The sequence below is a fragment of the Nyctibius grandis genome, chromosome Z (assembly GCF_013368605.1).
Source record: "Nyctibius grandis isolate bNycGra1 chromosome Z, bNycGra1.pri, whole genome shotgun sequence".
NCBI lineage: Eukaryota > Metazoa > Chordata > Aves > Nyctibiiformes > Nyctibiidae > Nyctibius > Nyctibius grandis.
In genome coordinates, this window is record NC_090695.1 from 62,517,889 (window position 1) to 62,545,791 (window position 27,903).

Here is a 27,903-nt window from a genome sequence, read left to right on the forward strand (position 1 = left end):
GGGCGTATAATCTGGCTGTAATCTGGAATATGCATTCTCCAGAAACCCACAACGCCTAAGAAGGCTTGTGTTTCCTTTTTGTTAGTTGGTGCGGACATAGCTGTTATTTTGTTGATCACCTCTATCGGGATCTGGCGACGCCCATCTTGCCATTTAATCCCTAAAAACTGGATCTCCCGGGCAGGTCCCTTGACCTTGCCTCTTTTTATGGCAAAACCAGCTTGCAGAAGAATTTGGATTATTTTCTCTCCTTTGTCAAAAACTTCTGCTGCTGTATCACCCCACACAATGATGTCATCAATATATTGCAAATGTTCTGGAGCTCCACCCTTTTCTAGTGCAGTCTGGATCAGTCCATGGCAAATAGTAGGACTGTGTTTCCACCCCTGGGGCAGTCGATTCCAGGTGTACTGGATACCTCTCCAGGTAAAAGCAAACTGTGGCCTGCACTTTGGTGCCAAAGGAATAGAGAAAAATGCATTAGCAATGTCTATGGTGGCGTACCACTTGGCTGCCTTTGACTCCAGTTCGTATTGAAGTTCTAGCATGTCTGGCACAGCAGCACTCAGCGGTGGTGTAACTTCATTTAGGCCAAGATAGTCCACAGTTAATCTCCATACTCCATCAGACTTTCGCACTGGCCATATAGGACTATTAAAGGGTGAGCGAGTCTTGCCAATCACTCCTTGATTTTCTAACTGTCTAATCAGTTTATGAATGGGGATCAGGGAGTCTCGATTGGTGCGATATTGTCGTCGGTGCACCGTGGCAGTAGCAATGGGCACCTGTTGTTCTTCAACCTTCAGCAACCCCACAACAGAAGGATCTTCTGAGAGGCCAGGCAAGGTAGACAGCTGTTTAATGTCCTCAGTCTCTACAGCTGCTACACCAAAGGCCCATCTATACCCTTTTGGGTCCTTGAAATACCCTCTCTTGAGGTAGTCTATGCCAAGGATGCACGGAGCATCTGGGCCAGTCACAATGGGGTGCTTTTTCCATTCATTTTTAGTTAGGCTCACTTCAGCCTCCAATACAGATAACACTTGAGATCCTCCTGTTACTCCTGAAATGCTGATAGATTCTGCCCCTTTATGATCCGATGGCATTAGGGTGCACTGTGCACCAGTGTCTACCAAGGCTCGATACCTTTGTGGTTTTAATGTGCCAGGCCATCGAATCCACACAGTCCAATAAACTCGGTTGTCCCTCTCCTCCACCTGGCTGGAGGCAGGGCCCCCCTAATTAAGAAATGGATTCATGCTGCTCACAGGGACTGGACCTTCATTTCTCCTATTCACACTTGGGAAAAAGGAATTTGAGGCCCTTCTCCCCTGACTGCAGTCCTGCTCACTGGTAACTGGAGCAGCCATCCTTCTAGAAAAATTTTCTCTGGTATTTCTTTTAGCTTGCAACTCACGTACTCGTGCCTGTAGGGTACTGGTAGGTTGTCCATGCCATCTGCTCATGTCCTCCCCATAACCACGCAGGGCAAACCACAGGATACCTCGTGATGTGTTCCGTTTCCTTTGAGCTGGTCCTGTAGGAGAACGTTTTCTCCTAACAGCTGCAACACGTGCCTGTGTAGGTAGAGAGTCAAGTTTATTCTCGATCTTGGACAGTTTGTCTGACAGTTGTTTAAATGAGTCCTTGTTTTCCTTAGTCAGTTTTTCCACAGCCGAGATGCGTGCCTGCAGTGGGGAAGAAATACTATCTTCATACTGTCGCATACAGTTAGCCATTTCGCCCACAGTAGAACGTGCCATATCATCTTCTCCCCAGACTAATATTGACAATGTATGGGTATATGTCGGTGGAGCATTCTTCACAACCTTCCGGAACATGGATCGGTTGCATTCCACTTCATCAGGATCTACAGGATCTACAATTTCCCGTGGGTGTCTGTAAATGATCTCTTGCACAGCTAGTTGTCTAAGGTAGTTAATGCCTTTTTCTATAGTGGTCCATTTGCTTAGGTGGCTCATAACATCATCTTTATAGGGATACCTGCTCTTTACAGCTGACAAGAGTCGCCTCCAGAGACTGACAGTGTTTGACTTTCTTGCGAGCGCCTTATCAATACCACCATCTCTGGACAGGGATCCCAACTGTCTGGCTTCTCTGCCATCCAATTGCATGCTGTCTGCCCCATTGTCCCAGCATCGGAGCAACCAGGTAATAATAGGTTCACTGTCATAACGGCTGAAGTCTTTCCTTATATTTCTCAGGTCCTTCAGGGATAAGGAGTGGTAGGTTATCTCTACGTCCTAGTCCTCTTGTGATAGTTCTGCTTTAGAAGGACCTTTCTTCTGTGATGGGTCTGCTTTAAAAGGACTATCAAGGAAACCCCCATCTGTGTTGGGCCCTATCTCTGCCTGAGAAGGGCCCTCACCTGGGTCATATGATGGCTCTGCCTTAGAAGGCTCTGAGTCATCATCCTTCTCTTCATGAGCTGATTTCTTTTGGTATTTCTTCCTGGTTACAGGAGCAATTGGTACAGGTTCAATAGATGCTGGAGTCTGAGTAGATGCAGTGGCTGTCGTGGGAGTGCTGAGAGTCTGAGTAGCTGCAGTGGCCATCTTGGGGGGTGTAGCAGCTGTGGTAGAGGCTGCCGAGGCTTCAGTGGGTTTAGTGGCTGTAGCGGCAGTACACACTGTAGGATCTGAGGTGGCTGCATAACACCTACAACTGTCCCTGCACCGATATTTAATCTTATCCCACATCAGAAACACATTCAGGACAACCAAAAATAAAAACATGCCACCTAGACAGCACCATCCTAATTTCGCAAAATCTAGTGGAATCAGCTTGGCAGAAAAGGAGAAGGTACTATTTCCCAAAGTAAAACTGGAAGTGTAATCATTAACAGAATCAGCTAAAGGACGCCTGGAGCGTGCAGATGAAGTTGCTGCTACTGATTCGCGATTAAAGCTGCCCATCATTGTGTCATAGAGATAAGAGATCGGAATATTAACTGCCCAGTTTATCACAGCATAAATCAGTATCAAACCCCATACCAAAACAATACATTTCGACCAGTGCCCACTGCTAAACTGCATGTAAACATTCATAAGAAGCAAGCAATAACACAGTGCCCACGGCAGGTAAGGCATCATTGCAATACTCAATTGTGAAAGAAACTCCATAAAAAGATGAGATAACACAGCATTCAAAAATGACATCACCATCTTCACTATCTGTTTTAACTTTCCAACCCCTTGTAAATCTCAAAGGAAGAAATCTGATATTCTCTCAGCTGAGCTCTCCAGGTCTCCTCCCACCAGAGCCAGGATTCAACTTATCAGAGCAACCTGTTGGAGCTTCTCTGGAGCCCCACGTTGGGCACCAATAAATCTGTCACGGTTTAAAGCTGGGCTGGCTGTTAACCAGGTGGCAGATGCTCTCTGTTAACCCTCTCCCCCCCCCGCAAAGGAAAGGGAAAGGGAAAAGGGAGAGAGACTTATGGGTTGGAAAGTTAAAACAGTTTTAATAAACTATGATAATGAAAAAGAGTATAATAACAATAATAATAGAAATAATCAAATATATACAAGTATATACAAATATATACAAAGCCAAGATTGAGAGCTTGGAAATCCTCCTCAGGCAGAGTTGCTCCCCCCAGTACAGGCAGAGGGGAAAAGGCAGTACCTCCCCCCAGCACAGGCAGAGGAGAAAAGGCAGTAGCTTCCCCCAGCACAGGCAGAGGGGAAAATGCAGTAGCTCCACCCAGCACGGGCAGAGGGCAAAATGCAAAAGCTCTCTGCTATCACACCTGCAGGCTTTTAACTGGAAAATTGGCAAAGCTGGTACCAATCAGTGGGAGACAGGAGGGCTCCTCCCTCCTGGGCCCCACCTCCAGGAGGCAGTGGGTTAGTGATAAATAGGAAAGTGAGAATGACATGTATGGGATGGAATACCTCGTTGGTCAATCTTGGGTCACCTGCCCTGTCTGCTCCTCCCTGCAGGTGCGAGCCCCCTTCGGCTCTTCACTCATAAGCAGTGAGGAATTTAGCAGTGACCTTGGTTTCCCTAAGACTAATTGGCCTGGTTTGAGCCAAACCAGGACATCAGGTAAGAGATTCTTAATAAGATGTGCACAGAATATGATTCCAAGGTCCATAAATTCAATAAAATAACCTTGTTTATGGCTATATAGCATATAAACAATCTTGAGAATTTGGTATATAGACCAACTGACCAAGAAATGATGTTCAGTAGACTATACCTGGCAGTGACATATCGTAGTCAGCTAACATTATGAAAACAAGGAGTCAAGTCTACAATTATCAGTTAAGTTTGCAACCATTATATTGCTCTACTGGTTCTCTAGAGACCATCATAAAAGCAAAATAATGTGGGAAACTTCGGGTTCTATTGTAGTTCTAAGTCTTGTACACAAAGTCTTCATTTTCTGGCTTGAATACTTTTAAATAGCTTGGAATTTTAACAATAGTTTTCAAAGCATCCAAACTGTGAACGTTATACCCTTAGGCTGTCAATTCTGACTCTAAAATTGCTTAAGCCTGTATGTTCTCACAAATGTAATTCTCTCCCTTTCCAGCTTATAGAATTTACCACTTGCTTGTGCAGGAAAAGGATACAGAACAGGTAAGTCAAACTAAATCAGAACTATTATCAGAGTTTTAGTTGTTGGAGACTCGCTCCTAAAGGGAACTGAGGGCCCAATATGCAGAGCTGACCCTCATCACAGGGAGGTCTGCAGTCTATCTGGAGCCCGAATCAGGGATATCACCAGGAAGCTCCCCAGCCTGGTGCAGTCGACAGACTACTACCCACTGCTGATCTTCCAGACAGGTGGGGAGGAAGCTGCATCCCGTAGTCTGAGAGGGATGAAGAAAGACTTCAAGGCCTTAGGACGGTTGGTGAAAGAGTCTGGGGCACAAGATGTTTTCTCCTCCCTCCTTCCATTTTCGGGTGATGACATGGGATGGAATAGTAGGATTCTCTCCATAAATGCTTGGCTACGAGACTGGTGCTACAGGCAGGGCTTTGGGTTCTTTGATAATGGCTGGTTTTATAAGACACCAGGCGTGACGGTAATACATGGGAAAGGTTTATGTCGTAGGGGCAAAAGGGTTCTGGGACAGGAATTAGCAGGGCTCTTTCGGAGAGCTTTAAACTAGATTCGAAGGGGGATGGGGTTGTAGCTGGGCTTGCACCACTGGAGCAACACTCTAGTATTGATGTAGACCAGGAGGCCTCCCATCCCCCTGGGGTGAAATCGGTGTGCTCAGCTCACTCCCTGAAATGCCTGTACACCAATGCATGCAGCATGGGGAATAAACAGGAGGAGTTAGAAATCCGTGTTCGGTCGGGGGACTATGATCTAGTGGCAATTACAGAGACTTGGTGGGACGCCTCACATGACTGGAATGTGGTCATGGATGGCTATGTCCTGTTCAGGAAAGACAGGCCACTAAGGAGAGGTGGTGGAGTTGCTCTTTATGTGAGTGAGCAGCTAGAATGCATTGAGTTCTGTCCAGGGGCGGATCAGGAGCGAGTTGAGAGTTTGTGGGTGCGAATTAAGGGGCAGGCTGGCAGGGGTGATACTGTTGTGGGTGTCTATTACAGGCCACCGGATCAGGATGAGGAGGGTGATGAGGCCTTCTACAGGCAGCTGAGAGCAGTCTCGCAATTACAGGGCCTGGTTGTCATGGGGGATTTCAACTACCCTGATATTTGCTGGGAGGCCTGCTCAGCCAGCCATCCTCAGTCCAGGAGGTTCCTCCAGTGCATTGATGATAACTTTCTGATGCAAATGGTGGATGAGCCAACTAGGAGAGGAGCATTGCTGGATCTTGTTCTCGCTAACAAGGAGGGTCTGGTTGAAGAGGTGAAGGTTGAGGGCAGCCTTGGTTGTAGTGACCATGAGATGGTAGAGTTCAGGATCTCATGTGGCAGGAACAGAATAGCTAGCAGAATCACAACCCTGAACTTCAGGAGGGCCAACTTTGGCCTTTTCAAGCAATTGCTAGGGGAAATCCCATGGGACAGGGTACTAGAAGGTAAGGGGGCCCAAGATAGTTGGTTAGCATTCAAGGACTGCTTCTTCTGAGCTCAACATCAGAGCATCCCAACAGGTCAAGAAAGGGTACCAGGAGACCTGCATGGTTAACCAGGGAACTGCTGGGCAAACTCAAGTGGAAGAAGAGGGTGTACAGATCGTGGAAGGAGGGGCTGGCCACTTGGGAGGAATATAAGTCTGTTGTCAGAGGTTGTAGGGAGGCAACTAGGAAAGCTAAGGCCTCCTTGGAATTAAACCTTGCAAGAGAGTTCAAGGACAACAGAAAGGGCTTCTTCAAATACATTGCAGGTAAAACCAACACTAGAGGCAATGTAGGCCCACTGATGAATGAGGTGGGGGCCCTGGAGACAGAGGATAAAAAGAAGGAAGAGTTACTGAATACCTTCTTTGCCTCTGTCTATACTGCTGGAGGCTGTCCTGAGGAGCCCCGGACCCCTGAGGCCTCAGAGGAAGTCAGGATAGAGGAGGAATCTGCCTTGGTTGATGAGGGCTGGGTCAGGGACCAATTAAGCAACCTGGATGTCCATAAATCCATGGGCCCTGATGGGATGCACCCATGGGTGCTGAGGGAGCTGGCGGAAGTCATTGCTAGGCCACTCTCCATCATCTTTGCTAAGTCGTGGGGAACGGGAGAGGTGCCTGAGGACTGGAGGAAAGCAAATGTCACTCCAGTCTTCAAAAAGGGCAAGAAGGAGGACCCAGGTAACTATAGACCGGTCAGCCTCACCTCCATCCCTGCAAAGGTGATGGAGCAACTTGTCCTTGGTGCTGTCTCTAGGCACATCAAGGATAGGGGGATCATTAGGGGCAGTCAACATGGCTTCACCTAGGGGAAGTCATGCTTAGCCAACTTGATAGCCTTTTATGAGGGCATAACCCAGTGGACAGAAGATGGTAAAGCTGTGGATGTGGTCTATCTCGATTTCAGTAAAGCGTTTGACACGGTCTCCCACAGCATCCTCGCAGCTAAACTGAGGAAGTGTGGTCTGGATGATCGGGTAGTGAGGTGGATTGTGAACTGGCTGAAGGAAAGAAGCCAGAGAGTGGTGGTCAATGGGACAGAGTCCAGTTGGAGGCCTGTGTCTAGCAGAGTCCCTCAAGGGTCGGTTCTGGGACCAGTTCTATTCAATATATTCATTAATGACTTGGATGAGGGAATAGAGTGCACTGTCAGCAAGTTCGCTGATGACACGAAACTGTGAGGAGTGGCTGACGCACCAGAAGGCTCTGCTGCCATTCAGAGAGATCTAGACAGGCTGGAGAGTTGGGCGGGGAGAAATGTAATGAAATATAACAAGGGCAAGTGTAGAGTCCTGCATCTGGGCAAGAACAACCCCATGTACCAGTACAAGTTGGGGACAGACCTGTTGGAGAGCAGCACAGGGGAAAGGGACCTGGGGGTCCTAGTGGACAGCAGGATGACCATGAGCCAGCAATGTGCCCTTGTGGCCAAGAAGGCCAATGGCATCCTGGGGTGTATTAGAAGGGGTGTGGTTAGTAGGTCAAGAGAGGTTCTCCTCCCCCTCTACTCTGCCCTGGTGAGGCCGCATCTGGAATATGGTGTCCAGTTCTGGACCCCTCAGTTCAAGAAGGACAGGGAACTGCTAGAGAGAGTCCAGCGCAGAGCCACGAAGATGATTAAGGGAGTGGAACATCTCCCTTATGACGAGAGGCTGAGGTAGTCTCTTCAGCTTGGAGAAGAGTAGACTAAGGGGTGACCTCATTAATGTTTATAAATATGTAAAGGGCAAGTGTCATGAGGATGGAGCCAGGCTCTTCTCAGTGACATCCCTTGACAGGACAAGGGGCAATGGGTGCAAGCTGGAACACAGGAGGTTCCACATAAATATGAGGAAAAACTTCTTTACGGTGAGGGTAACCGAACACTGGAACAGGCTGCCCAGAGAGGTTGTGGAGTCTCCTTCTCTGGAGACATTCAAAACCCGCCTGGACGCGTTCCTGTGTGACATGATCTAGGTAATCCTGCTCCGGCGGGGGGATTGGACTAGATGATCTTTCGAGGTCCCTTCCAATCCCTGACATTCTGTGATTCTGTGATTATTAAGTTCAGTGGGAAACATGATTTCATTGAAAGTAGCACTTACATCAAATGGTATTTTCCATCGTTTTCTTCTCTGCTCACATAACCAATGCATATCTCACAGCAGTTATGAGCGTATCTGTCTATATAAGAAAATCAGTGCTGGCTCAGCACATTAGATTCTGTATTTGCATCTCCATCAAGCTTTATATATTGCAATAAACAAAGCCACAAAGGTAAAGTTCACAAAGGAGATGAATGCCACAGTGATTTACAAATACTTCTGTCAGTCTGCTGACAGCTGTTGCATTTCGCATAGCCCCTATTGCCAGACTGCTTCCTGTAGAAGTGCTCTACTCTGAAATACTGAATGCCACCTAGTTCAATTCTTTGCTATGCTTGAGAAGACAGAATTCACATAGTACAGAGCTATTAGGATATTGGCTGAGGAGGAATAGTTTATTTTAGACCCAACTCAGTCATTTACAAGTATCTAAGGAATGTTAGTGCCACACCGTTAGTTACTGTGATAAGGATATGAAACAACTAATGGAAACAACTAGGGAAAGAACATTTTATATTTTCATAGGATTTTTATTACATACTAGTCACTCTCTACTACATTATAGCTGCTCTGTGAAACCAAAAATAGCTAACAATCATTTCTTTCCCTATTCGTAAAATGGTAGCATCATTTTTAGTAAATGTGATCTTTCATTCTTTTAATTGAAGTTTTATGCAGTTGTGTAGAAATTAGGGTTAATTTACAGAACACCCTTCACTAGTTCTTGCTGCTAATTAAAGCGCTTGTCGATGTCAACAGATGCATGTTGGTTTTTTTAAACAAAGAAGATAGTGTTGTTGCTCCATAGATAATCCCTACAATTAGATAACACTTCTATACTACCTATTCTGCTCTAGAGCACTTGACGTTCCAATAGGAATATGGCAATGGTGCATACCAGTCAGCTTTCCTATTGCCTTTTCAATGTTGCTTTTAAGGTAAAGCCAAGCTCTGTTTAAAATACAAACTGGAGTAATTTTAAAAGCTTCACTGGAGATACTCCAAATATATACAGCTGTGACAAAATAAGTACAATTTAATATCTGACATTTTTAGTAGTTTGATGTATCACTAAGTTCAAAATGGTGATGAACTTGTGCAAATGCTGCTCTGCAGTTAAGAATACACTGGATATTGCTTACTCAGACACTTAGCTAATGAAGAGATTACGGTAAAGAGAAACACCACTGTATTCAGCATTTATATGTTTTCTATGTGAGATATTCTGATCTCTTACAACTTCCTTCTTGTCTCTAATTCTTTGATTTTAATTTTTGATTCTGTAATTGAACCAGAGATAAACCCACTCTGGCAGGCAAACAGATGCTCTAAAGAAACAAAATCTTGCTTGCTCACTCTAGGTATAACTTGCCTTGCCTACACTATAACAGTATGATGTTGGTAAAATGGTCTGAACAAATAAACAAAGAAAAGTGTGACAAAGGTGGCACTGCTAAAGGAGCTCTGCCACTGTCCTTTAGAAGAACCTGTATTTAATTTCAGTAGTCTTATATAAACCTCTTGTTACACATGATTAAACTTGACATGATTTATTCTTCAGTTAAAGGAAGAGTTTAATAAAATGGCTTTGCGGAACAAACTAGGGGAGAAGAAGAAAATAAATGTTGATTTTTATATGTAGAGAGATGTGAGATCAAGTATTTTAGAACTTAGTCACCTTATTTTTCAAGTTTAGCTTCTTTCTAATAAGAAAAGGAGAGTAAGCAGTTAATATTTCAACAAGAGCTGAGATTTAATAGTAATGTTTTTCCTACACATGCTTTAAAACAGAAGGTCATCCTTTATTTACCACCCTGAGAAGGGGTGGTTAATCTAACTACATGTTCAAAACAGAAGCCTATAAATATCTTCCTGTTTGGAAAGCTGGGGAGGCTGGGCATAGGGAAGAGGTAAGAAACTGAAGAACTTAAAGCATTCCTTAGGAAAAGCTCAACTGAGCTCATGTTGCTATTGGTATACCACACTCAGCAAGTCACTTTTTATTGGTAGTCAACCTGTTCAGAGAAAAGGGCATGAGAATTTGGCTGCCTACAACAGTTCCAGCCTCTCACACAGCTGTAGCTATGGTCAGAAAGGTAGGGCTAAAGCAATGAATTGCCTATAGAGGAAGCAACAATAGCCTAAGATACACAGATTCCAACCGGTCTCATAATACAGCAGTGTAGACCAATGTCTCATAAAAGCAAATGGGTTACTCACAGCTAGTTTGATTTTTGTTCACATCTATTTTCTCTTCCCTTGCTGCCCTCCCTTCACACCACTTAAAACAGTACATATATCCAAAGCTGTTGAATCTTACCATTACCCTAAACATATAATGGACAAAAATCTCAAAAAAAACAGCAGTGTAATTTAAGTTTAAAGGGCCCACAAGGCAAAGTGTTCCTGCTCACCTTGACTACCTTTTCTTTTTTTTATTTTGTCATTTCTGATGTGTGAGGAGGTTAGTGTTTCATTGCTCCTTTTCAGGCTAATGGCATCCACCTGACTGGCCTCTTGCCCAGCTGCTGCCTATCACCCTTGCCAGCCTGGAGCCAGGGGGTGGCTGTGTGTCCTTTTTGATCTCCAGGCTTGTTCCTACACACCTTCAAGAGCAATTTAAAAACACACATGAAAAATAAAAGACTGAAAATGGAGATACCCTGTGTCTTTTGTTGTTTCTCAGATAGTTTCATACATACGAGGGAATGGCAGGAAGATATGCCAGGGGAGGTTTAGGTTGGATATTAGGAAAAGGTTCTTCACCCAGAGGGTGGTAGAGCACTGGAACAGGCTCCCCAGGGAAGCAGTCATGGCACCAAGCCTGACAGCATTCAAGAAGCATTTGAATGCACACCTCAGACACATGGTGTGAATTCTGGGGTTGTCCTGCTGGGACACGAGTTGGACTCAGTGATCCTTGTTGGTCCCTTACAACTCAGGACATTCAGTGATTCTATGATCTCAAGTGTTAACTCCTACAATAAGAAAATATAAACAGAGCCTGATGCATTGTGCCTTTTTGTCCTCATTTATGCAGGCACTGCTCGGGGTGTGTAAAAGCTTTCCTGAATGCTCTTGCATGCCATGTCAATTACTGTATGGTGCAGAAAGAAGGCCAGTGAATATCACTTAGACATGGAGCCCGTGCAGGGCAGCTGAGCAGATTATAGAATCAAAGAGCACTAGCAGGTGCATACTATCAGTTTGCTGGGCTATATTTACTGCCAGGTTTTCCACTATCTGCATTATTCAAATGCTGCAAAAGGAAAACAAACCACTTACGGTTCTTATGCCAACATTCGGGCACACCAGGACTTCTGTTTGAGCTTCTCAGAGCGCCTGAATAGTAGCAGATATAAAGACTGCCAGAGATTCCCTCCCCAGTTTTGAAGACCCCGTGCTTAGCAAGACAAGGAGAGGACACACAGCATTAAAAAACAAGAAGGAAAGGACAACAGGCATTAATGACCACTTGCTCGATCTGTTGCTGGGTAAGCTCCATGCTTATAAAGAAAATGGGTAGACCCTGGCCCTCATTATTTTGGTGTAGCAACTGGGCTCTTTCAAATACTTCAGTATAAAAACTGTATAATTTATGCTTCATTGCTTTCCTTTCCTATCTGAATTCTTGTCTGTGTGGATCAGAAGTAGAGGATACTGACAGCACACCGTAAGCAGGCACTGTGCAGCACACCACCAGAGGCAGAACTGAATGCTATTTGCCCCCCAAATACAGAGTCTGCCAGTGTTCAGAGTTACAGCTCAGCCATATCCTCACTCTTCTCTGAAAATCTAGCATAAACCTTTGTAGTATCACTGTATCAGATTTTACCTAAATACAGTAGTTCTTCATCTGAAAGCTGTTTTGAGCAGATGCAATTTCTAAATTTGATTGGAACAGTTCTTCTAGTATTGTTTCAAGTTTCTGCCTTATGTCATGGAATAGAATGTTTAACGAAACATTTCACCTGTTGTTGCTAGTTCTTTTAAGTGTGGGTTGTTTTTATTTCTAATCTGCTTTTCCTGAAATAATCCCTAAATGAATCCGCCACTTCCTTTAAATACATGTAAAGAGATCCATCAGGATGACCCCGAGAGGCAAATGAAGCAGACCTTGTAGCAAACAGTGTTTGATTTAACCTTTTTGTGTAAAAAAAAAACTCCAAGGTACAATTTCTTGGTGTTCGATGTGGCTTCTTGGGCTTAATATCATTGCTGAACTATGGATTGAATCAGAACTTTGACAGAGTTTATTTTGCAAGAGCTGGGAATATGTTGCCGTACTCAGACAAGCTAAGTTGTGGCAGATTAATTTCTCATTTTCCCCTACCTTTGGGGAACAAAGAAAGAAAGAAAAAAAAGACTTCTGAGAATATGATCTCTGTGTCTTAATCCATGTGGAATATCCTTTAAATCCACAGAAAAAGAAAACGGTGACTCTGTTTTACATAATTAGTGTTGTCATTTGAATTACAATTCTGAACAGGACCTGTCTAGGCAGCTCTTTGTTCTTTATTTACTGCCTTGACTCCTTTTTCAATGCCCAGAGCCACACAGATGAGGTGCTGTTGGCATCTTTCCAACAGCAGCATCTGGCTCTGGCAAACTGGTCCACTAACTGTTCTGACCAACTGACAGCTCTAGCACTGCTAATGAACACTGTGTAGGTTGGCTGGAGTACATATGGGTCATCTCTTTCAATTCTTCCTCTTGGGAGTTATTTTTATGTCAGTAGCATTTGATTTTGAGGAATTTAATGGAATGACTTTGGTATATCTGAAAAGAAAAAGGCAAATTATGATTAATTCAATATTTTTACACTGTAAAGGGGGAAAAAAAAAGTACTATGAGTTTCTTTGGTACCACTTAAATGCTAACATTCCTGATCAGGATCAGCCATTATACCTCTGTTTCCCAAAGTAAGACTAAAATTCTTGTGCTGTAGCTCAGTGAGAGGTAGGAAAGTTTGCAGAATTAAAAGTTTTTTCTAAGAAGTTTAAAGTTTTCTTAAAGAAGTCAATAAAAATACGTATTTAGTATAAGCAAGGACAGTTAAAGGAAACATAGATAACTTTTTTTTCTCATTGAAAGGGAAGGACAGCATACAGTTCTCAGAATTCATGACAGCATTTACTGGCACAGATAACGTTTACATCTCTCTGAAACCACTGAAATATTCTTTTTGTTTCAGCTTGGTACGTATTTCTCAAGTTCCTGCATTTTAACTGCATGAGGTGTCCTCAGCATCTGTGAATGTCACTGGACCTCAACAGATAAACCATAAAGTCTTTGGTGAAAGCATAAGTGGCTAATATGTCACTGGCTTTTATCTGTCCTTTATACTTTAATAACAAATATCTATTTAAAAACAAACATGTCTGTTTCTCATTCACATTAATGCTAGGGTTGTGCCTTATTGTTACAAGTTCTGTTGAAAGTGGATAAAATAATAGATGGTAACAGTGGTATGATATATGATATATATTGTATGAATTATCTCATGAAAACACAGAGCCATACCACTTATTTAGAAAGGATCACTTGTTAGGATTCAGGAGTGGTAAAAATTGCTCACTGGAGAAAAGTCATCTTTTCTGTCCTAAAACAATTTTTTGGTCCTTTTAGAAATCTAATCTTGCCTACTTATTTGTTTTACAGTTTGAGTGTGTTCAATTCTCCTTCACAAAGTTTTAAAATGAGAAACTGAAAATAAAGTTATTTCAATACATAGTCAATGACTCTAGTAAGGTGCCTAAGCTTGTATGAATGTATATTCCAATCCTTCCCAGGCATTAAAGAAGGTATTGAAAAGTATGAGTACTGATATTATTCAAGCGAAGCCCTGATATCTTAATGTACTTAAGGCAACTGTGTATTTTCTGTATTTCCCACGTGACATCTATCTCTAATCCAACCTGATAAAGCGTAGAAGGGAGAAAAAAATCTCTGTGAAGAATATTAATCTGAATTTGTTACAGTTTTTTTTCTTATGATAATTTATAGATATTTCACCACATGTGCTGCCAAAAGTTGTGTTTAATGAATGACCCAAATCTCTTCCCCATATGTCTTGTAGTATTGTCTCTGAATGAATATTATAAATCCCTAATATCTGAAGAAAATCAAAGCAAATAAAGTCTGTGACTTCATGACAAAATGTCTTCAAAATAAATCTGGGAAAGCGGGAAGTTTTTATTATTATTTAGTGAGGGGCCAAACACTTTATTACTGTACCTACTCTATCTATCAGATTGGTAGAGCAGTAATCATCTAATTTTCTGTAATGCCTGTGTATACAGAAATAATTTAGTAATTTAGATACCTATACATTTATAGTTTAAAATGTCCTAATAGACTATTTCTTTCCTTCATTTGAAAATTGACCAGTTACTACTGTATTCATAAATAGAAAAAGATGCTATACTTCCTGAAGCTGCCTCAACTGCAGAAGTTCATTCTCTAATTAAAAAAACAAACAAACATGTAATCTAAATCTCACAATGTCTTACGAAAGCAAGTAAATCAAGTTCCTGCCTTTGATATATACGGTATCATTTTATCACAAAGTAAACATTTTTATTAATATTTTGGGTCATTTGTATTTATTTTGCAAAGATTTCACAGAATTTGAAATCTAGATTATTAATATATATTTGTTAAAGTTCTTTCTAATAGGGCAAATGAAAGCTAATGTGATACCTCACCAAATTTTATGGTGGACTCTTTGGTTTACAAGTTGAGGTTTCAGGAAGATGTTATACTTATTGCCCTAAAAGGAATTATTTCTTTCAGAAACAAAAAATCTGGGAGCACATATATGTTGAGTCTTGCCACACAAAAATTTGATAACTACACAGAAGTCAGCATCCTAGCTTTCCAGAAACACTGTAGGTAAGAACATTGAATAGATACACTGCTAAGGTTGATATCCCATCTGTAGCCCTCGTTGTCAGTAAAGCATCAGTCGGTTTGTGTAGGGGTGGAGTCCTGTGGCCGTCTGGGCCCCTCTCTAAACTTAAACAGGTGCCTGAATTATGAAGTTTTTGAGTTTTCACCTTCATTATATTTTTGTGGAGTCTTCTGTGTTAAGATTGGCTTATGTGTAGTTTTCTGAGGCTGGGCTTGTTAAAATGTAGTGTAACTACTGCTAAAATTAGCACCTTTCTTTATGGCATTCCTCTTTAGTAAAATCAGTAAGTCATTGTTTGTGTTACGCGGCTCCAGAGGAGATGGAAACCCTAAAAGCTTTGAGCCAGTGTGAAGGTTTTGGTCAGGTTTGATGAATCTTTCTCTGTTTTCACAATGCATTCAAAATAACCTGTTGGTGTAATTGCTGCTCAGAAACCACTGCCCTGTTTTCCTTGCTTGGGTTACCAGTCTTCTTTTTAAATATACAACTGTGCAGTACATGTGTTACAATTAAATTTCACAGAGGGGAAGAAAAAGAGAGAGTGTTTGTACAAGAGTGCAGAGGTTGTAAGAATGGGAGAGATTCCAACAGGTTAGCTTTTTAGCTTACAGTCAATTTTCCTACATGGAAAGTGTGGAAAGGATGTAAGTGAATGTATTAAATATAGATTGGTTTCTCAAAATTATTGCCATCATGAGGAGGTGGTGATTAGGTGTCTTCAAAATTCTTCAAAATTTAGAAACCTAGTTCTGAAATTTCCCTTCAAAGTGAGTTTAATGATGAGCAGTGGACTAAAAGAAGGTCTATATTTTTATTCATTAGTCAGGTGTTAAAATTTTTATGTGTTTCACTGTGAACATACCTGAACATGCATCAAAGAGTGATAATTTTTCATCATTGTTTACCTAAGGACAGCTAATGTGCAGCAAATGGATAGTAACCTCAAAACTCACCTCATCATTGAAAAAACATTCAATTCAACACTTAACTGTTACTTTCAAGTATATAAGAAGTTCATTGTGAGATGTTGATATCTCAATGATCAAAGAATTGATACAATGAAATTAAACTACATAAACATCTTTAAAAAATAAATTCTTACAGGTATTTTCTTTAGATACATATCATTGATATGTAGCTTTAGCTACTACAACCTCTTTTTCTAACCCCTGTCACCACAAGGGTGTGCAAGCAACATCTACATTATGCAGAGAGCAGGCAGTCATCCTGTGCAATCCCCATGGAGGTCTTAAGCACTATGAAGAATATTTTGCTGAAAACCTTGCTAGAATAATTTTACCAATAAACATTATTATGAATACTATCTTAAATTATTTTAAAAGGCGTTAAGCACTCAGAGCTGCCTTAACAACTTGACATGCAGAACTGATAACTCACTATATTATGGTGTGAGACAGATTATCTACTACTTTCTTTATAACATAGCAAGAAGTTGGACAGGCAGTGCATCAACTAAGTGAATTACGAAGCGCATCCCATACTGGGGGAAGATAAGAATGGAAGGTATGGGTAGACTTAGAGAAATCATAGACTATATGGGTAGGATAAGGATATGATACTCTTCTGAATGATCTTGAATGGTGTAAAGAAGGAAAGAAATGAATGGTGTAAACAATGAAAGAAAGAACCTGCAGAAACAGTGTAATAACATTAATTGAAAAGAGAACTTAATCTAAACACCAAACAATATTTCCTGAGATATCTACTAGTGGAATAGTTTATTAAGGGAAACTCTTTTGCTTGTGTCGTTTAGAACTAGACTGGAGCAAAGGCTGACATGGTAGTGGAAAAGATGATCTAACTCCTGTGATTCTGTAATTATTTTAAATGGAAAGTTTTTGGTTTTGTTTATTTAGGGCACCTTTCCTTCATGGTGAGGCCTTAAAAACCTTGTACAGCTGTTGTCTGACTTTATTCTGTCTGTCACTCTGTGTAACTTAAATAAAACCTGTCACATGGCACTTGGAACATGCAGTGTTTGTGTAGCTGTTCTGCTGTTTTAAGCCACTACAACTCTACCAGCAACACCGCGCTCCAACTTTAGCCCTGAATAAAAAAAGAAAAGAAACTGTAATGTTTTGCCACTTCATGTTAGCCCTACTTTAAAATATTATCTAAAAATAAGTTGTGTTAATACATTTGGTATCTCAGAGTGGGAATGAATTAAGATTTAGGGATGGATTTTTAACATTGGCCTCATTTTCGTTCCAGCCATCTACTTCACGTTGGCTTTACAAAAAAACCCACTGTATTACTTTTACACTAATAGTCAAACGTAAATGAACACAGTGGGATGGATTTTGAGAAGTACCCAGTAAAAGTTATCCTAACTTCAAGAGCAACGGAGTGAAGCCAATACTGGGTGCTTTTGAAAGTCCTAGACAGCAAGTTTTGCAAATATACAGCAATATACAATACTAGCTGTACTGTTGCTATGTAGTGGGAAAAAGTGTAATTATATGCCATCTTAATCCCATGCATATATTTCTGTTGAATTCTTTGGAGTGGATGCACTATGGTTTGTCATGCCAAAGGCTGAAAAGCACTTAAATGCACTGCACACTACTATGTTCCTTTGATTTCAGCTACACTGATGTTAATGTTTTCAGGAACAGCCCCTTGTTTTGGACAGTTAGCAAAGAGTAAGTAATAGAGGCTCTGTTAGATCAACCGCTTGTTTTTCTGTTAGGTCTAATCTCCATGCTCAGCATTCTATTTTCCTAAGCCCTTCTTCATTCTCTTGTGGCTTTCCCCGATGCTGAACCTTGTCATTATGCTGGATAGGTATTTGAACAGAACGAATCAAATACACACCAAGGATGTGTTTGTCTTCACATGGGAAGGCAGCACACCATAAAGCAAGTAGGTTTATCTTTTCTCAATGTAGCTACTGTAACTGCTCTTGAAATCATGAAGTCAATTCAACACATACATGAGATGAAAGCTACTAGCAAATCAAAGGGGGGAAAAAAGATAAAAATGTCTTGAGAACTTAAGTCTTGACTGGTGACAAAAGATATGAAGTATTAACTCAGCAGAAAATATGGGAAGAGTCTGTAAATAGCTGAAGCACGTGAATATCAAGAATACCATGGAATCACTAGTGCCATAGATAAGGACATAACAGATGCAAATGAAAGGGGAAGATGTAGACTGAACTTCAGGAAGAGAGCTACTAGCCAGGAGGATGGACAGAAAAACTAAGTAAGTCGTTTTCTTTTCTAACTTACAGGTTTTAAATAGGTAGATTTTCCTGCTCTGATTTAGGGAGGATAAACTGGCTGTGACTCAACTACATACATAAATAATAGTTTTGCTCTAGAAAGAAAATTACATACTCCGTGATTTATTAGGTTTGTAGTTTTGTATTGGACACACTATAAGCAGACCTTTAGATTAAAGACTTTTTCCAGCTAGACAACTGGTACATTTTATCTCTCCTTTATGACTGCTCGTGCTTTGCATTTGTGCTTCACATTTTTTGAAGCCTTTCCATGTTTCACACAGGCTGTGGGATAAAAGCAGAGATCATATGTTCCATGATTACAACAAGAGATTTTAACTAGTTGTGAAAACTCTGCTTGCTAACACTTTCATGTCATTTAAATATTACATTAATAAACACACAGAGATTGTCTGAGTTTCTCCTCAGAGGTCAGTTATCAGAAAGCAGAATAACACCATCACTAGTGCCAAAACAAAAATGAATTTTAGTTAAAAAAAGGATGATATACTGTTAAACTTGGGCCTTAGTGCATATCCCAAAACTGGAACAGACATTTCTGGGATTACTCAGTTCTACTTGAAGTGCACTGTTCTGTTGCATCAAACGCTGCGTTTAGGTAACCATCACCAACATATGTAGGAAGCATATACTATATATTTTTTTCTGACAAAGATCTCCTTTTTCACTCTGTGTGTGCATGGAGTTGTTTTCTGTTGTTTGCTGACACTCTGCTGGCAGTCTGTGGGATCTACCAAAGGTAACTAAGAACAAGTTATTACTAGCAAGCTTAAATTCATTTGGAAAAATGAAAGGATTTAGAATGTGAGAAAGAAAACAAATGCTGAATGAACAAGATCTGAGGAACAGGTGACAGAAGGTTAAGAGAAGAAAAAATCTTTTGTTATCAGATTATCCTGTCTGTTAGTGTTTGTTTAACTAATAACCTATTACTAGTACTAATAGTTAATTGATAAATCAAATGAAAATTGCTAGCTGCTGCTGAATTTCTAAAGGATTCTCATATCAGTCTTACACGCCTAACAGCTACTGCAACTGTAAGCTATCATAACTGAGCCATAATAGTGAAGATCTAATCTAATCTAATCTAACTGGTATATTTGTTGTATAACCAATTTGTTTTTATAAAAATTACTTAAAATAGTAGATTGTTTCACTTTTTAGGAATTTTCCAGACTATATCGAAAAAAAACAAAATAGTCTTACAGGAGCTGGTTTGCCTCATATTATTTAACAAAATTTAAATTAATGTCAATATATTAGAAGAGTTAAGAGATATCTGTTTTTCTTGTTACAGAGAAAGAAAAGGATTCCATGATCTTTCACAAGTTAAGGATATCTGTTTTTCTTGTTACAGAGAAAGAAAAGGATTCCATGATCTTTCACAATTTGTGTAGTATTTATCAGACAGCTGCAAGAAACATTTCTGGGAGGATTCACTTGAGAAGTGAGGCCGTGAAGAAAAGGGGAAGTCGAGGGCGCGGCTCCTGGGTGCTGGGCGACGGTTCCGGAGTAACGACACAATCCCAATATGAGTATGGAAGTTCTCCGTTTAATGATTACACATACAGGATATATATAGACTCTAAGCAGAGAGCACGCTGATCACGCACTAAAGTCCGCGTTTCCATTGGTAAAGCCTTGCTGTCCACGCGTACTAGTAGCATATATGATTGGTCTATAAATTTAGATACACAGAGCAATGAGCACCCCCTCCCCTTTTCCTGTTTCTTTTATCTGTTTGTTACAGCTGCCAAGTCCTTGTTTTGTTGCATTTTTGCAGTGTTCAAGGAGAGTCCAAGGTGACTCGCTCTGGGCCTAACTCTTGCTCAAAGCCTGGATTGCTCAGACTGCTCAGTGGCATGAAATCATGCCCTTTCTCACTCAACCAAGCCTCCACAATTCCCCCTTCTTGTTTTTGAGCAAGCCAGGCCTGATTAACAATTTTCGTTACAGATTGCTGCAAGCAGGAAAACAAGCAAGGCACTATTAGCAGAATAACCATGATTATAAGCGCTCCCATAATAAGTATTTTTATCAGGTCCATCAACCACCCTCCAATTCCAAAATTCCCAAGCCAATTATCCAGAAACCCATGACGTTCCTTCAATTTGTTCGTCGAGCTCATCAAGTCTTGCATCTGTCTATGAATGGACTGTGAAGAGTCATTCAAATTCATGCAACACATCCCATCAAAATCCTGACATCCATGTCCATGCATAAGCAAAAGAAAGTCTATGGCAGCTCTATTTTGCAAGGTTGCATGTCTAACACTATCAACATCATTTGCCAAGGCTCCTAAGACCTTGGAGGTCTCATTGACCCTTTTTCCACTCCAACAAGTCAACCTTCTTAACTGCGCTATTGCATGCGCCGAAGCAACCCCCGGTGCAAGGAAAGACGCGAAGATTGCTTCCGGTTTTGACCATAATTCTACTTCCTCCTGACAATCCTCATGAAAAGAGGACGTACTCCGCCTTTGTCTAAGGCGATGTAATTGAGTGTGATTTAATATCAATTTCTGAGAGGGCATTAGTAGGCTTAACTTACCCAATGTACATGGACCTCCTATCTTTTTACTGGGTAGACCAGGCCAGGCCCTGTCTCCACAAATTAGGAATAGGCCTTTTGGTAGCTTTCTGGGAAATTTAATATCTGGAATCTGCCACTGAGTGCCTGGGTTCGGTCCTCTCCCCTTTTTTCCATAGGTCCGGCGACACCAGACAGAGTCATTTTTCCATACTTCACCACTAGGGGTTACATTTTGTTTCCCGGTGCCGTTGTTCCAGTCCGTATAGTTACGACCTTCAGAATAATTGAAAAAGACACAAGCCTCCGGCCCTAGAGTCCCCAATATATCAAGTTCCTGGGGTTCTAGTGGACTGACTGGTAAATAGTCATCTCATATATCTCAATTGTCAACACATTTTACTGTTGTCTTATACTTTGTTTGTAAAGCCTCACTTCATCCTGACAACACCTCTTTACTCTCTTTTGGCCCATCTTGTCCTTCGCTTCTTACACTCCTTTTTCGTCTTCTCCCACTTCCCTCTTTCAACTTCCCACTCCACTGGTATACAATTACCGTTACTACATTCAATAGCCACCAGTAAGACTATTTCCCCAAAAACACGTATTATTAAACCACCCTGCTTGACAGAATTGTTATTCTTCCTCAGTTAACGGTTTCGTACCTGCTTTTAGCACTTCGTTTCCTAACTCTATCTGTTCTTTCAGACACCTCCTATACCATCGACATGCATATGACGCTCTTTTCCAAAACCTCTCATCACACGTAAAACACCTACGCAAAACCCACGGATCACATTCAATACCCCATATATTACTCATACACACTGGACACTTAATTTCCCTCCTGTTTGCAAATAAACTGTAGCTTTTTATCTTTTGGTAGATGTGTTAACAATTGTTCGGTAAAGTCCTATAAGGTCATATACCACTCAAAGTATTGAGCTGCAATAGGAACGGTTAGTGATGCAGGATCTGTGCCACTAGCTTTATAACGAATTTGATCATTCTGAATTCCATTGACCAATTATTGCATACGGAATTTGCCTATCAAACAAAGTGATAATTTGTATTTCCTGATTCAAATCAATACAATGAACAAATTTGAGATGTAGCCTGCTTTCTATTTCTGTAATCAGTTGCTGTACCTCCGCGCTTCACTGCGGTTCGGGCTGCGAGCTGACTGCTTAAGCCTGGCCTTTCTCCAGTTTCCCTGCACTCTGCAGCTGGTTGTTATCAGCTGACCTTGGGCCTTGTACTTGGATCTGCACAGTTTCACAAAATGCCTCAGCTTCTCACAGCAAAGACACATCCAAACACAGTCATCTCTCCCACTCAGCTTCGACTTCTCAAGGCAGTTTTTCTTAAAGTGACCTTCTTGCTTGCATGTATAACAACAATGAACTACCTTAACTGCCATTGCAAAAGTTTTTGCTAAATGCTCCATCTGAAATGTGGTGTTTCCTACTTTCTCACAAGCATCCATTAGCTCGGTTAAGGTGGGGTCACGATTCGCCATCCCTGTAATAATTTTCCTGCAGTCCTCATCTGTGTTGTCCCTCGTTAACTGTAGTAACAATGCTTCTTTTACAATTTTCCAATTTAATGGTTGCCAAATATTTCTTCCCTCAGGACCCGCACCCACAATCACCAGATACGCTTGTGGAATTATAGCTCCTTCTAATAACGCATCTCGAGTGCTGCCTTCCCATTTCATTCCTCCCCCCTCTTCCCCTGTATACGCGGGCGGACGCTGACCCTCTCCCTCACCTCCCACATTACCAGATGGACGCAGACCTCCCCCCCCGCCCTGATCTAAAGGTGGAGTAGGGAGTTGTAAAGGAGGTTGAGGTGGCCCTAATACTTGTCCCGAACACAGAGGGGAGTTTGGGGGAGACAGAGTCACGTGTCTCGAGGCGTTGGCTGAACGATGCTGCTGCAATTCCGTCTTTAATTCTTCCAGTCCTCTACCAAGCTCTGTCATGTCAATTTCGTGTCCATTTCGTGATGGTAAGGGTCCTTTAAGTCCTTGTGATTCTGGTACTGCTGACTCCGTAACTGGAGACCTTAACAGTGGTCGTTTAGTGCCGGAATGTAAACTTTGTTCAACAGTCCCAGGAAACGGCGAATCCAGTAAAGGTGGATACGAAGCAGGTTTACCCTCCTTCTTGTCCTCCTGTTCAGTCTCATCCGTAGAGAGATCAATGAGAGGAGGAGGGGGTTTCGGAGGGGGTTTCGGCCAAGTCTCCTGTTCAGTGTCTGAACCACTTAGTCCAAAACGAGCTCGTGTTTTAGGGCGCACTACCGGTTCTGATGGATCTGTATCCATTTTACTCACTCCCCGCTCCTCAGCTTTTTTTGGAGCCATCCGTACCGACGGCGGTAAAGGAGCTGCCACCGGTACAACCTCTGGGGCCGTGGGAGGTGTTGGTCCCGCAAACAGTGAGGGGGTAGCAGACGCCTGCGGTCCTAAAGCCATAAAAGCTGTATGTGTGACTTCTCTCTCTGTTTTTATTCCTTTTAACGTTTCGCTAACCAGCCTCCATGTAGTAGACAATTTATAGGCTTCCTTATCACCACTTGACACCGCATCCCAGAGAGAGTCACCAATCTTCTCCCACAAAGGCACTTCAAAGACATCATTAAAGGCTGTAAAATGTCCTTTGTCTTTTGCCCAAAACAGTAACTGCTTTAACGCAGCTTCGTCGTATTCCTCCTGTTCGTCAGAGTCCTTATTAATAGTCTTTTTCCACATAATATCTCCCAGTTCTTTCCATTCCTCCACAGAGAATACAAGCGCCGTGTCCTTAAAACATACCCAGCGCTGTCCCGGCTTTATCAATTTAATCAGTTGTTTTATCGTTGTCTCAATTCCTCTCTTAGAGAAGATACTAGTGAGCAACGCGGAGGCAGCTTCCATCTCCATAGCTGCCCCCCGTTTCGGTGCTTGTGTGCGCCGCACAGCACCAACCGGTGTCTGCTCTACCTTTTCTTTCAAGCAGCACCTATTCCTGGGAGTGGAGTGGCCAACTCTTCCAGTGTCTGCTCTGCCTTTCCGACCCAAGCAGCACCCTCCCAGCCATCCTTTCCCAGCACCCTCCAAAAAATTCTGCCTACCGCAGTTATGGAATTGAGCTTGCGGCGAGAAGGATGTCCTTTTGCTCCGTGGTAACCATCCTCTGCTATCAGTTGAAGAAAAGGAGAAGTCGAGGGCGCGGCTCCTGGGTGCTGGGCGACGGTTCCGGAGTAACGACACAATCCCAATATGAGTATGGAAGTTCTCCGTTTAATGATTACACGTACAGGATACATATAGACTCTAAGCAGAGAGCACACTGATCACGCACTAAAGCCTGCGTTTCCATTGGTAAAGCCTTGCTGTCCACGCGTACTAGTAGCATATATGATTGGTCTATAAATTTAGATACACAGAGCAATGAGCGCCCCCTCCCCTTTTCCTGTTTCTTTTATCTGTTTGTTACAGCTGCCAAGTCCTTGTTTTGTTGCATTTTTGCAGTGTTCAAGGAGAGTCCAAGGTGACTCGCTCTGGGCCTAACTCTTGCTCAAAGCCTGGATTGCTCAGACTGCTCAGTGGCATGAAATCATGCCCCTTCTCACTTAACCAAGCCTCCACAAGGCCGTGTTTGCCAGTGGCGTTTAATTTTACATTTAAGCAATTATTTCATGCTAAGGAAAAAAAAAAAGCAATCCGTCCCTGTGGAAGCAGCTAACTTCCTTTTAAATTATGCAGGGGTGGGATTCTATTATAAAAAAAATTAAATGGATTTTGGCAGTTCTTTTAACCATGAGGTACAGACAACATTGGCTCGTGTCTGTGATGGAGGCATGGCTATGCAAACCATCACAGCTATCCCTTTGTATTTTGACCCCCAATGTCTTAACTGTTTTAGTCTTCAACAGTCTGTCAAACAAGCCAAACTTTCTGGTGGTTCTATGATATAGCCAGCCAAACGTACACTGAGTCACATACAGGGACCACACACACTATTTTAACTTGTGAAATTAACTGGACTTGACATTTGCTTCATTTTTCATCTTAAGACAATTTGAATTATTGGAGCTAATATTTTCAAATCAGTAAAGCACATTAATAGTATTGCACTATACTAAGTGCAAAGTAAAGCCCAATTATTTCATATCCCCACTAGTACAGAACATACTCCAAAGAAAATTTTGAAACTCCCAAACAAGAGAAAACTGCAGAGGTTTAAAATAACTCCTACTTCATCTTTTTTTTATTCTCTGTCTGTCAAATCCTGATCTTCTAACAATCAAGCTCCATAACATTACTCTGTAATCACATAGGAAAGTTTAAAATTGTGACTGACCATGACTGCAGCTGCTCAGAGGTGTTAGCATCCTTTTAGATATCATTTACATTTACATAGGTACAGATTTACATGTTCTTATTCTCTGTCAGCTCCAGAGGTACTTACATTCTCCTGAAGGCAAAGGACAAACAATGTATTATTTACAGAAATTGCAGAACACAAGTAATTTTTTTTAATTGCCTAAGTTGTCATCAAAGCGTATGGGAAGATAATTTATTTCTTAAGAGAATTTTAAAATTAAAGGCAAAATCCTTTAAGCAACACCTTGTCTCATCATAATCTGTCACAGCTCTTTGTAGTGACACATGCAATGCCAGAGCCCATTGTTAAAACACCTAAACATGCTCAGCAACCTCCAAAAAGCGTTAAGACTCTAAAAGTATGTCTAGACTATGTATACTACATTATTTTAATAAGTTACAGTGGCATTAAAAAGCACGTATAGATCCTATTAAGAATAAATAGGACAGAAAATGTGTCTCTCATTCATACTCGTACCATGCAATGTTTGGATCCAAATGGTCTGGTAATCTTCAAAGCAAAAACCAAAAGCATCAAAACTAGAGCCAGCTCTTGCTTGTAAACCTTGCTTATGATCAGTTCCTTTATCCTAAAAGAACAGCCTCTTACTCTTCATCTTAAATAGTATTTGTGAGTGTTCCTCATCATAAATCGAAAATAGCAGGTGGATTCTGAAAATGACTGGTTGTTATGATCAAAACATATATCTGCTTTTTATAGTATAAAACAAAGCTTCAAGCTTTCGAGTAATTGAAAATACATTTTCCCTGGCAAACCAGAATGTAGATACATCAACTCCATCCATGTAAAAAGTTGATTAAAACATATTTGCTGTATTATAGCATTTTTAAGTACTGGACTACCTGTTTAATGAAAAGTATATCCAGGATAGAGAGATTTAAATATTTTTACAATGAAGCCACAGAGCAAGAACTTATTTTCACTGCTAGGCATTTTCAGGCAGTGTGTGTGGAGAATGGATGTTTTCCAGGACTATCTGGAAGAACACAAAAAAATACAGCACTCAAGACAGACTATTACTGTCACTTAAAAGCAGACAATTTTTTATTCCTGGAAAGGTGTCTGAGAAGTTGGTGAGCAAGCACATCTGCCTTCTGCCAGCAGACAAGATTCCCCACAATAACTTCAGCTTTGTAAGATCACTGAACTGACTGCTTTTAGCTATTACTTTATTTCCTCTGCCTTTAACAAAGGTGAAAACACTATGTTTTTCCTCTTTCACTTAAAATAGTTTTATTTCTTTATTGCTGTGTTATTTATGCCCAAGTTATAGTTATCAGATGAATAAATAGAGCTATCTTAGCAATTTGAAAGTTGTTTTTCAATATTCAGGTCATTTGAAAAATCACTCTCTGATAATCTGTTCCCACTCTTCATATATACTCTCAATTTGTAATTTTTTGTATGTAAATCACAACTTATTATAGCCATTATAATACAAAAAAAATATTTGATGTCACTGTAGTCTTATATTTTTTGTATGTATTGCATCTCTGAATATTCTAATTTATCTTCCTATATCTCATACAATAGTTTTTAAGGAAAACTAATTGGATTGTTACATAGCTGTGACACTAACCTACAACAAGTAAGTAGCTTCTGGATTTTCCTCATAGGTCAGCAATTTGCAACCATCTTTCACAACTTGCCTAAAATGCTCTGTTTCCCTGTTGGCCTGAGGAAAGTAAATAAAAGTATGTCTGTATTTAATATTTCTTCCATTCAGAAATTCTCCAGATTCCATGAATGTGAGTTGATGTCTGTTGTCAGGGACTAATTCTCTCAGGCTTTCTTCATGACTGAAAAGAATTAACAAGAATTTGATTAATCTTGTAGAAGTATCTTAAGAAATAAAAATTAATTTGGGCTTTTTGCTGAATTTGCTCTATTCTACTGAAACGTTCTTAGTGCTATTTGTAAAGCGATCCCCTGAACTTGTACATAAAGTAATTTGATAAATAACTGCTACAGTGTTTTGATGTATATAATGGAAGTGACACTGTATGCTGTTCTAAACTTGAAAGCCCAACCCCAAATATGAATGGAGATCTGAGTGATTACTTACATGTGGATCATTTGTGAGTATGACAAGCCAGGCAGTCTTGTGGCTTTATAGGAACAATAAAACACTGGGTGCCATCTCAGTCGTACATTCTGAAGTCAATGAAAGCCACACACTATAGATAAATAACTTTTGCATTTTCCAAATAGTTTTCCAGCATATCAGATTCACATTTCATGTAAGGATGTATTCAACAAGACAATGTACATTGTCACTGTCCTGTTATGGTAGTACTCATTTCAGTATCACCTCCCAGACAGTTATACTTGGAAATGTACCTGAAGCATGCTTCCTTACTATGTTTTCCTGTCTCTTATGATGCTCAAAATTTATAGGTGACAGTGCATAAATCAGTACTGAAGGGAAATATTATTTGCCTGTGTCTTTTTGATTAATAGCAGTGAAATCTGTGAAAAATGCATTACAATGGGTTAAATCTTTGAAACTATTTAATTTTCCTGGATGAACAGAGCACTTTTTGCTATAGAACTGTTGACAGAAAGATAAATTTTCAGCTCATCTTGGTGGAGCTGCAAATACTCCATCAAGTTCACAGTGAGATTTGTCTGTATTTCTGACTGCAAGAGAG